General features: G+C 39.2%; 1 protein-coding gene and 1 non-coding gene across 24 annotated transcripts in view; one reads left to right on the forward strand and one right to left on the reverse strand.

Moving 5' to 3' along the window:
- PDE4D (phosphodiesterase 4D) overlaps positions 1–12,216 on the reverse strand; it is a 1,507,422-nt gene that overhangs the window by 1,346,832 nt on the left and 148,374 nt on the right. The gene's annotated exons all lie outside the window — the stretch shown is intronic.
- MIR9800 (microRNA mir-9800) lies at positions 4,658–4,743 on the forward strand. The gene has a single exon (NR_128482.1). It is a non-coding gene; the product is annotated as a microRNA mir-9800 (primary transcript).

Genomic DNA, 12,216 nt, shown 5'->3' on the forward strand with positions numbered 1-12,216 from the left:
CTCAGCCACTGAATGCATCTGATTTCAAGTGCTAGAAAAATTAACCTTAATTAAGGTGAGGGAACCCTTGCCTGGATGTTTTCATTTCAGTTGAATACAGCTAAGGAAAATGAAAACTCAAAGAACTGAAATAAAACTGATGTAATTTCTGTCACCAGTGCTAATTAAAATGTTGAGGCTTTCCCAGTCAGAATGAATAAAATTAGAACTCACAATTACAGATCTCACATCTAAGGAGAATCAAATTGAAAATCACACGTGTTTCACAAGGTAGCGAATAGTTTTTCTTTTCCTTTCTTCCTATTTGCAGCATTCAGCTGTAGGGCAGATTTAGAGATCAGCATCATGCCACTTTAAACTGTTGACATTTACTATCTAAAGCAGAGCTAAAAGATTTCATTTCAAGCCAAAGTCCAAGGATGCAAATACCAATCGCATGACTGACTACAGCTGGGAGAAGACAAGCGAGTGCCTTCTGAAATTTATCAACGTGGTCTCTAAACAAAAGCTTCAAATGATGACAACATTGTTTCCTCAAATCATTCAGTACAGCATTGTTTGAAGGATCCTGATGTCTCTTTTCATAAATAAGAAATATTGGAACCCTACAGCTTTTTGAGGGTTCTTTCTTCTTTATTTTTTGTACGTTAAAGTGGCTTCCAAGTAAAATTTTAGGAAAATATACAAGACTGTATAGCACTATGTTGGGGAAAGGGTGGCTTGGGAAGCAGTTGTGCATATCCCTTTTTAAAAAAATTTTATGCTCCCACAGACATTCAGATAAGGATATCAACGAACAGATTGCCAGCCAGTTGGAAGGTGGGGTTAGGTTGTGAACCACTCAGATAAGCCTCCACAGTAGGTTACAAAATCATTCCTGGAGATGGTAAGGAACCATCTGTTTATTACACTGGCTAGTTATCACTTAAAGCACCCTGGGAGCTCACTCCACCTGTAATGGAAAAACCTGGCTACAATCCACAGTCACATCCTGGCTCTAGCTTTGTAAACCATGACTTTGGTTCAAACCCATCCAGTCAGATCCTGAGAGCAGTTACCCTGAAGTGCAGAGATGTGTCTGTTCTTCCCACAGGTGAATCCCTCCTCAAGTCCACATTATGGGTGAGCCTTTGCACCCACCTGGTCAGGCCCTTTCTTTGTAGAACCCCAGCTTCCACTTATATCCTGCCCCATCTCTCCAAGCCAAGAATCCTCTACTCATGCCTCCCATTCAGACAGTGACTGAGACCAGCAATACCCAACCCCTGAGCTCAATCCCAGGCATAGTCTACCTCCTAAGCCATCCCTGGCAAGGGGTATAAGCATAGATGCTTACTGGTTCCCAGTAGGTCACAAGAATGAGTAAAAAAGTGGGGCAGACATAAGATATCAAAACTATATGGTTGGATGGATGGCCCCATCTAATGAGGGCCATTACCCTTTGGCCCCAGGAATTGCTAAGGATTGTCACCATGAAGGAATGCAGGATGGATGTTGCCAAATGGCCTCATTTCTTCAAATATATATGAAACAAACTAATTTTCAAAAGTTGGTCTTTTTTCTTAAACTATTTGAAACAAAGAATACATCATAATTTAGGCTTTTTGTCTTCATTCAGGTTTGAGATTCTATGGTTCTAAAAACATCTTGATATACTTGCCCATGACTATGACCTCAAAAAGCTTCCTGCTCTGATTCCTCTTAGAATCTTTCCAGAACTGCAGCCCCTGAAAGCATTTGTCTGAGGGCATTAATCAGACTAGGGTCATAGGCAGTGTGCCAAAAAAAATCCCATCTATACTTATTATTTTCAACCAATTCAACTCTACAACAGGCAGACAAAAGGATCTAAGGTGCCACTGCCCGTCTCACATGGCTGTGTGTGCACTAGACCATTCTGGGCAGTCTTCGCTAAAAACCATCTCAGCTTCTTGGATGACCCTGAAGTAAAGGTTAAAAACTCCATTTGCAGTGGGAGAGAAAAGGGCCTTTGCTCAAAGCCAAACAGCCACAGTCAACAACAGCATAGTATCTGAGCTCTGTCTGGCTCAAGCCTCTGTGGTAGAGATCAGGACTTGCCTTCCAAATGTCCACTTTCTTCTTCTTCTTTAGTAACAGAATTCCAGTTTTTAGCTAGTATATTACTGCTTGACCACAAGACTCAATTCCCCAGCCTCTCTTGCAGCTAAGTGAGGTCATGTGACTAAATTCTGGCCGACTAGGTGCAAGAGCCTCTGAGAAGGAGAAGCTTTCTACCCTTCCTGCTAGCCGGAAGGTGGAAATGATGTCTAGAACTCCAGCAGCTACTTTGGATCCTGAGTTGACTTTGAGAATGGAAGCCATGCGTTTAGAAAATAGATAACAGAAAAGGAAGGAAATTGGGCTCATGATGATGCTCTAGAATTGCCATGCCAGCCCCAGACTGCCTACTTCCAGACTTCTCTTAACATGAGAGATCAAACCTTTGTGTGTTTAAATCACCATTTGAAAGGAATCTGTATTAAGTGGTATAGTCTCTCTTTCCCTCAGCCATCTTTGCTCCAACCAATCCTTTTTTCCTTTTTAAACTCCTATTCTGTTGTGAATTAAATTCTCTTATATGGTCAAAATTTTTCTATCACTCTTTCACCTTAATCAATACATGCCATTTTCACTGAGGATAAAAATTCTCTCCCAAGGCAAGATAGGGAACTTCCTCTTTTGCCTGCCTGTCCAGGTTAGCAAGGCTCACAATTCCTGAACAGATAGCATTTGTCTCCTCTCTCTGGAGTCTAAGTGGAAAGTACAGTCCCTTGAGTATGAAAGTAATGCTACTGACCCATCATCACTAAAGCATCTTGAGAAAGTATTTTTTTGCCACCTTCCTCTCTCCCTCGTCTCAAAGGTGGGCAGTATGAAAAAGCAGGGCAAAAAAGTCCTGCAAAAGAGTGAAGGCTGAGGCAATAAAAGAGAGTGAAACTAAATGGCTCACCTGGAGACAGCACTCACCCGTTTGGCCTCTGATTAGCATTGTGCCTTAACCCACAGAAATAAGCAGCCTTAGACATCCGCTAGAATATTGGTATTTTCAATGCCTAGTTTGAATGACAGGACCCTGGAGGCAAAACATTTCCTGTGGAGATTCTGTACTTTTGCCTGCTTCTGCTTTTCTAGCTCAAACAGCTCAATTTTGTAGGGCTTCAAAGTACAGTTCAAGGGACATTTTATAAGTCAAGTTAATGGGCCTGGGGATATTACTGTGACTCATCAATTACGGGGAAAATATGAGGTATGTGTAAACATTCTGCAATGGGCTAGAAAAAAAGACCCAATTATGTTTGTGATTATTTCTAGTGGTACTTCCACAATTTTTCACAAAATAATATAATGGCGAATGAATTGACCCTGGACAATTTTGGAGAAAGTCCCATGGCCCAGTGGGATAAAGGTCATTGTAAAGTTAAAGAGGACAGAATCTCCCTAGCTATTTCCAGAAGAAAAACATGTTATACAGATAATTAAATGACTTATAAAATCACCAGGCAAGACTGAAGAAAGACATATAAAGCTGAGCTTTCAGAAATAGTTCCCAAGCCACACCACAGAGCTGGGCCACCAGAAGAACCACAACCTCTTCTGTGATTAGCTACCTGCCACTGTGGAATGCTGCCAGTTCCGTAAGTGCAGTGCTTCACCACAATTAGGAAATAAACTCTAAAAGGAAGGCATCTGGATCATGAAATCAATATGATCCAGGTGCTACTCAGTCAGGAAGCTGCTAACCCAGCTGCTACTGTTGTCTGCTTCCAAATCATACAGGGCCTGCTATGTTCTTCACCAGCACAACTGAAACCCAACACCCTGCCTCATGACACTCACACAGCTAGTAACTGGGCCCCGGGACTTGGTCCCATGCTAAGAACAAAGCAACAAAACACTACCATGGCTATTCACCACCTTATCTCCAAGGAAGTCACAGGCTGTTTTCTAACTTTATAGCATTTTCCAGATGAAAAAATATACTCAAGAGGGGCTTGGAATCAATACCAAGAGACAATCCACCATTTCTACCACAGAATAAATGTACTCTTATCATTTTACTAAGAACATATTAAATACCTGGTACGTACACAGTAGTATCATAGCCCAGGCAGTAAATAGCCTTTGCTGAGAAAGAGTTATCCAGGTCTTCAATTTTCATCAGCTTCAATTTCCACCAATATAGCAGCTAAACTATCCCATTTTTCATAGTACTGTTTACTAAACCATAGACAAGCAGTCATTGCACAAATGTTTATGAATGACAGCAATGATCACGATAAGTGTTCCGCGAAGCTCTGTAAAAAAATATATATGTTCCCAAGAACCTTTATATCTAATACGAGAATACATATACAAACATGAGTATCTCTAAATGAAGTGACACGTGTATAATAAGTGTTCCAAACCAACCCTGGAATTTAGTTATAATTAGAGTTAAATTGTCCATAACACAAGTGAGACAAAGTAGGCATGCCTGAATTAGCACACCAGTTACACTATTTGAGAAACATCATTTAAGTAGCATTGACCACTTTTCTTCCAAAGTAGCAAACAGAGTAGTGCAAAGTAAACAGAAATTCATGCATGGGTCAAACTGTATTACAGAAAATACTCAGGCACACTATTAAATACTGTGAATTGGTTTTCAGACCATTGCTAAGATGTCTTTGAAAAGAATGGTGCAAGACACTCATTTGATTCAGTTGGACACTGAAATAAATATGCCTGGTACTAAATCTGTCCTTTTGCAATCACTGGGGAAAAACAAGTTTGGTCACTGATGAGTCTGCCCATTGGGCAAAATCTACTCTCCTATGCAACCGCTTTTGCAATAAATCATGCAGAAGGACAGCCCTGGTGGTAAGGGCTGTCCACTGTGATTCCTATTCCCACAGCAAACTCTTACTAATACAGGATAGAATTATGGAAACTCCATATTATATAACAGATATAATTTATATATTTCCTGAAAGCTTTTTCTTTGTTATTATTTATATCTGGTTTTATTTTTTACCACAACTAAAGGACACAAAAGCAACAAATTATAATGCCACAACTGCACTTTTGATAATCCTATAAAAAAAATAAGTCCAAGGGACTATAGACTGGAGACAAAAACCCAAGGAAGGATGCTGTGGGGCCCCCTGCACCTTTCAAATGTATCTCATTGCACATTAGACCTGTACTATGATATTCATGGGCAAATCCGGACAGTACCGGCAAGGCTGTCTGGCTGCACAGCTGGATTAGCTAGATGATGACAACCCATTCTCCCCAGAGCCTCGTGACAGAGGGCCATAGGCCCCAGTAGCCAAAAAATCATTAGCACCTTAACTCCTCCTCAGAATTCATGTTGGCTCCTCATCTCTTTGAACCAGTGCAAAGACAAAGAAGTGTCCCAGGCCACGAAACACCTTTTAAGCCACTACTTATCCTTGCATTTATCCCTACTTCTAACCTGGTTCTCAATTCAGAAGAATTCAAAAATCAAGTCTAGCTTCCCACCTCCACCTTCCCTCAAATTATCGGTATGGAGAGAAGCCTCAGGAAGGGGTCTTAGGACCCCAAGAGGCAGGAAAACCCCAGGGAGCCTCTAATGCCCTGGTCAGCAGACCTAAGAACCACAGGTCAGTCTCAAAGATCTGGAGCTTCCCTTTTTCCAATCCCCAAGATCCTGAGCATTGCATTCCCATTAATATTAACAGTGTTCTCACCAACAAGACAGAGTAATTAGTATGTTCTCTCTGGCTTTGCTTATTGAACAAGCCCAGTAATTAGCCTGAACACTTTATTATCAAGATGAACATTTAGCCTTATGCCTAGTAAAGATTGTCAGTGCTTTCCTTCACTTGCTGTTTTTCTTATTCCTTGCATATTTATTTGGACTGCTTTCAGCTACAGTTCATATTTTTGTATAATTTATGAATTTTGAGAAATTCAAATAGCAATGTTATAATTTGCATATTTGTGTTCAAACAAATAATTTTCCTGAACATTTTTACTCTGGATATACCTATGATTTAGAAATATCCTCTTGAAGCCATTTGCCATGCCTTTTCCTTCTTCTAACTTCTACCTTCCTTTTGAGAAAGTGCTAGTTTTCTGTCTTTCTCCCCCACTTTAGTCTCTCATCACTTACTACAGGAATATGCATTATTGAATGCAAGAATGAATAATGATGGATGACTGTATAAATGATACTGATGTCGTTGAAACCTCACACTAAATGCATTTAATTTTGCATTCATTAGACTTGTTTGATTTAAAGTGTTCATCACCAGGAACTCCATGGCTTGGAAAGACAAGAAACAAGGAAACTAACATGTTGATGTCTAACATCTGGCCATGCTGGCTGGACCTTTGTGAGCTCCATTACAGTGATATTCATCTCACACGGAGCTGTGGCACTGACCACTCACATCCAACAACACAGTCATAAGCACCAATGTCAGAAATTCAAAGGTAAGCGGGAAAAATGAGTTTGATAAAAAAAAATACAGCAACTAGAAGAAAGGAAAGAGTTTTGGTCCCAGCAGAAAACAGGCAGAGAGGACAAGGACAGGGCAGCAGAAAACAGATGAGCTTCAGCAATACAAAAAAGGAATGGATTAGCTGAAATCAGAGGCAGGGGAGTCATCGCCTGGGTTAGATGGAGTCCCAATAATTCACCTCCCACAGGCCCTGCCCCTCAGACCACAATTTATATCAGTATAGCTCTTCTCATATACCTCTGCTATGAAATTAAAAAAAAAAAAAAACATTATATTTATGAATGCAGAATCAAGCTGTGCAGTGAATTCATTTTTAAACAGTCTGGCTTATTTTTGTGTTGTCTTTGTTTAAAAAAAATTCTCTATTGCTCTTTAAACACCTATAATGAATAATCCATGCTACGGCTTCTTTCCATATTCACTAATATTTATATTCAATTTTCTATTAGCCGCAATTTCAATTCATTAAAAAATGCTATCATCCTGAGACTAAAGCTTGATTCTTATTTTTTATGCCAAAGCAATTACATTTCAAAGAGTAAAATTTTATGTGTCTTTCCACTTGGCATTTTGACCAGACTCCTGTCTTTTCAATACTGCCACCTCTCAGCAAAGTTGAGATGAGAACAAAACATGAAAAACTCAAGCCCTAGGAATTGAGAGCTTTGGATATTCATTTATGTGGAGTAGTATGCATGGCGCATATAGAAATATTTTTTTACATATCCTTGGTAAAAACATCAGTAGTGACCGTAACAATATAATTAATAATAACAATACATTTTTCTTCAACTTTTGTTCCTGATCCACCCTTGTGTACTGAACCCAGGTGGCCAATGGCACACATTTCACATCTCCACTGACCATTTATATTGATTTTTCCTGATCCTGCCATTATTTATAACAGCAGTGTGCTAAGGGATAAACATGTATTAACTCATTTAATCTTCACAATAACTTTGTGAAACAATATCTTTATTACTTTCTCCATTTTAGAGATCAAAAAACTAGGACACGGAGGCTTTAGTAATTTCCTGGCTAACTGGTAGGACGGGGGTCTGAACCCAGCAGTTTGCTAATAAAGCCAACACATTTTACTACTCTGCTACATTGTGATGGTCCTTTGTCCGCGTCCCAGTGACTGAGAGGGTCACACGTAGGAGGATTCAGGAATGAGTGGCCCTATAGCCACAGAGATAGGAAGAGGTTCCCACACTACTGATTTCCAGAGAATGAGAAACAAAATCAAGCAAAACATAGATTCCTGGATGGATTTTTCCCTCATCCTTTTGCCTTTTGCTTATCTAGTTCTCTTTTTGATGATTGGATTTGGCTTTTGGTTCTCTTAGCCTGAGCAACTGGCAGAGGCAATGATAAATGATTATGTTTTGCCTGATTGTATCAGACACATTATGCTATATTAACTTGAGCAAAAAATATCTTATTCTGATAGAGTACCTGGGTGGTACCAAGCATTGTTGTTGGCATGGTGCATTCAATAGACAATTTACATGATAGCCATCCATCTCTTTCAACACCATGGTGACACAGACCTGCCATTCTAAGGCCTGAGCCTTCCAGAACAACCTCAAATTTATCCAAGCAAAATACCAAATCCCTTTGTCAGCTAAACATAGTTAATTTTGTACATTATTTAATGTAAGGTTTCATTTAAGTTCAGTTTGGTAATATTACAAGAAATGACTATATATGTTTTTGTCCTGAATATAAGTAAACAAGAAATAAAGTCAAAACACTGATAAAGAAGATGTGTGTGATGGTATCATATGTGATATTTAGGTAATTTCCCCATGCAGAAGACCAAAAAGAAAGAGCTTCTGTTCTCTTCCTATTGAGAATTTCAGGTCTGTCTTCATTCTTTCAATCAAACAAAAGACACCAGTTGGGCAGATAGTTTGTGAGGATTACCAGAATGAAGGTACAACCTCTGCTTTCATGTGGCTTCCACACTAAGTGTTAAAATAAGGACATATGTGGTATTTCATTAGGGGGGGTTGAATTACAAAATATACATATGTAAGGAAAAATACTGTTTCATACTGAGATTTCAGAGAACACAGCCTAAACAGAATATTGTAGTAAAAATAAGATGTATTGACCCATAGGTGGGTCTTATATGGATATAGTAGTAGCTGATTTTCCCCTGCAAAGATGTGGACAAAATTAATTAAAGGCTGAGACTTCTTATTTCTATTCAACTCTAATGGCAACAAAAAGGAAAATTACCTGTTCCCTAAAGACTTCCTAAAATATTAGCTCAGAACCTTTTGGCAAAGACACCTCTTTTAGTAAAACACATCTAATAATGTATCATCTGGTGTTTATAGCAATCCAGCTCACATTTCCCAGAGCTATTCTTGTGCTCATTATCTATAAACTAACATTACAGGATCATTTGGTAAACAATCACCCTTGTCCTTTTTGCCCATCAAAATGTGTGTGTATACACACCATACATTTCTCCCATGTTTCTAGTCACACTGTTTTCTAATCTAACAAGACATTCTTCTTCCTCATATATACCCTCTCCACTCTTGTAAATGCTTTTTGTTAATTTAAGGACAGGTAGGTGAATGGAACATCCATGTAGGGGCTAATGTAGATGTGGTTTGTTGCTAAAGGACCAAGTCTCCTCTAGCAGTAGTTTCTATCTGTGATCTGGGAACAGGGGTGAGAAGAAAATTAGAGGGCAGCTATGACTGCCAACATGAAAATCAGGCAACATAAACATGGCTTTTTGTAGTCATATGCCAACAACATTCTCTTACCCATTTTTTCCTCAGACAAAGCAGCCAAGCATTGGCCAGAAGCCCCAAATTCAGATGCATGCAGATGGGAAACCACACCCAGTCAGCCTTACTTGATGGCATTAATCGGAGGAAACCGCAAAGAGAGAATTTTCACACTCAGCTGAATTCCAATTTTTCTGAAAACTGCTAAGGGAGGGCACAAAGGACATAACCCACAGCCCACATGCAGAAGACCTGCCGTTCAACATGCAATGGCACAAAATGAACTTATCACCAAGTACGCATCTGCTATTTACTAAGGAGAAAACGTTCAGAATTTCATCAACAGAAGGGAATCCCTGTGGCAGCTAAAGGACCAGAGAGTAGAAGGTAGAATTTAAGAGTTTACATCCAATTAAGCTCAAATGTAAGTGCCTTCATCCATATCTAACATTATACCTGACTCCACAGTAATCATCTCCCACAGACAGTGCTGAGTCATTGAGTCTTCTTCCAGGAACTACTACACATATAGCTGGCATTTATGCTCTCATTATCATCAGAAGTGAATCCTATTTAAGTGTCCCAACTTGCTGGCCACAATCGGAGAATGAATGAAGGAAGAGCTTCAAGAGGCAGTCCTGACCTCATGACAAATGGTCAAGTGAGCACTGCTCAGTTGAATTACCAGTTGAATAAAAATTATTTTAGGAAATGAACTATAAAATCCAAGTCAAGTTGTAACATTATAATCAGCATCACTTCTGACAGCCCTAGGCACCTTGAAAACAGGATCTTAAATGCTCACCAAGACCCTACGAAGTAGGTAAGCCTCACAAGAAATTTCTCTGCCTGTATCCACCTCTGGGGTCACCTAAGTGAGTGATGACTGAGTGATAATTCAGCAAAGCCATCATAGGTAGTATTTAACATAGTGATCAAGCACATAGATGTGCTCCATAAACGTTGGCTGAATTCCAAAATTAATGCACTGATCAGTAAATCAATAATCAGTTACTCAAAGTACTGTGAAAATTAATCAATCAATAATGTAAATTATATTAAAGAGTGAAATAATTATTTAATAACTCAATGGTAATTCTTAAAGAAGAAAATGAGACATTCTCTGGTAACCAGCCTACTCTCTCTAATCTAATCAATAAATCTGTGCCAAAAACAAGATAAATAATAAATAAAAATCATTAGCTCTGTTCACAACTACGCTTTCTGTCCCCCTTGTGTTTGGGTGGAGCCAGGCACAGTGAGTTCTATTATTCAGTGAGTTTTTGAGTTGAGGTGCCTCATGCCATTTCTGTACAAGAGCATTTAACTACTTAGGGTGAGACCCCTTAGAGCTTGCTTTCCCCTCAAGCATGGCCATGGGTAATATTTGAGATGCTGCCCACTCAACCTATATTCCTGAATGATGATGATGAGCAGAGTACCCAGCTGACCCACAATGGACACACAGCATGAGTAAGAGCAAAATCTTTGTTGTTGTTTAACCCACTGACAGCTATAGCAGCACATCTCATCCCAACCCAACCGATAAAGTGAATAAAATTCCTGGACACTGAAGCTTCCACAACATAACAGTGAGCCAGGACCACATCAAGGCCAAAACTCAGTTTCTTATTTTGCTCACCTCTATCCCAAACCATCTTCTAATCTCCCCATATCGTTCCCCTTACTCTAATATGTTAATTCCACAAGAATTTAAAAGTCTGCTCTCTGCAGAAGACTGTAATCGGCGCTGGAAATAGAGGTGAAAGAAAGCAATTTATGTCCCACAGAAAAGCAATACATGTTCTAGATGAGATTACATTTAGAGATCTGCTCCTATGGACTGGTGTTGATAGAAGTCTCTCAACCACAGAAACCCTTTTTGCCTTCTTTTGTTTCAGATCCTGAAGGTGGGTCAGATGAGTCATTGTTTGGAAAACTGAGAATTTCCAGCTACACTTAATATTTCATAGTTTTCTGTCAAGAGATAGCACTTAACAGAACTGTATATTTTCTGCCACATGGTGACAAAAAGGACGATGACTGATGAGAGTTAAATCTCTGTGGACTATTCGCTACATTAGTTAAAATTTCATCAGCTTCATGGAACATCTGCCCAACATGTCTTAGGGTAGAGATAAGAAATATTATTTTACTTTGGTTTGATTTTAAAAGATTAGGTTTGTTGCCCTTGGTCCCTGAGGAGCCATCCATAAACAAACTCATCACAGAGTTTCAGGGTAGTAGGAGGAAGATTTCTTTTAAAAACCTGACACTAGCTGTAGGCACTATCATGGGTAGCTTATCATCTTGAATGCGTGTTTTTTCCTTCTACTATCGAAAAAGCACTTTTCAGCCATGCATACAGGCTCAAAGCCAACTTGAAGCCCACTTGGTTTATTTAATGCCCTGCAAAAATCTCATCAGCCTTCCTCTTCTTGACAGAATTATGAGGATAAAGCTTTGACATGCATGATTTACACAACTATATCCACTGTAAGTTTATATTAGGGTCTGACTTTCAAGTATTATATACTTGCTTGTTTTGTGTTTTAAAGCAATGTTTGTGATTCACTGCTCAAATCATGTCACTAATTTCACCATTCCCATATTTTCCCATTTCCTCACCACCCTCTGACCCTGTTCTCCCCAATCTCTGCCAAATAATAATACTACATTCCAATCAAGAATGAGTAGTTGCAGGTAAAGCCACTGAAAGGAAACAAATTGTAGTTCCATTCAACAAACACTTTGAGTGGTAACTTCATACTAGGTGCCATCGTAGATTCTGAAAACAGAGCAATCAAGCATAGTAGAGGAGGTCTTGCTCTCATGAGACATATATCAATGAGAGACAATAATAAATAATATTAGTTCAAATAAGTGCTATGAAGAAAATGAAATGGAGTTAGAGGATGGAGTGATGGTAGAGGTGGGCTCCCCAAAGAAAA

The sequence above is a fragment of the Sus scrofa genome, chromosome 16, assembly GCF_054392235.1.
Source record: "Sus scrofa isolate SSC_HxYL_T2T_F1_AM1 chromosome 16, Sscrofa_HxYL_maternal_Yorkshire_Landrace_v2.0, whole genome shotgun sequence".
Taxonomy (NCBI): domain Eukaryota; kingdom Metazoa; phylum Chordata; class Mammalia; order Artiodactyla; family Suidae; genus Sus; species Sus scrofa.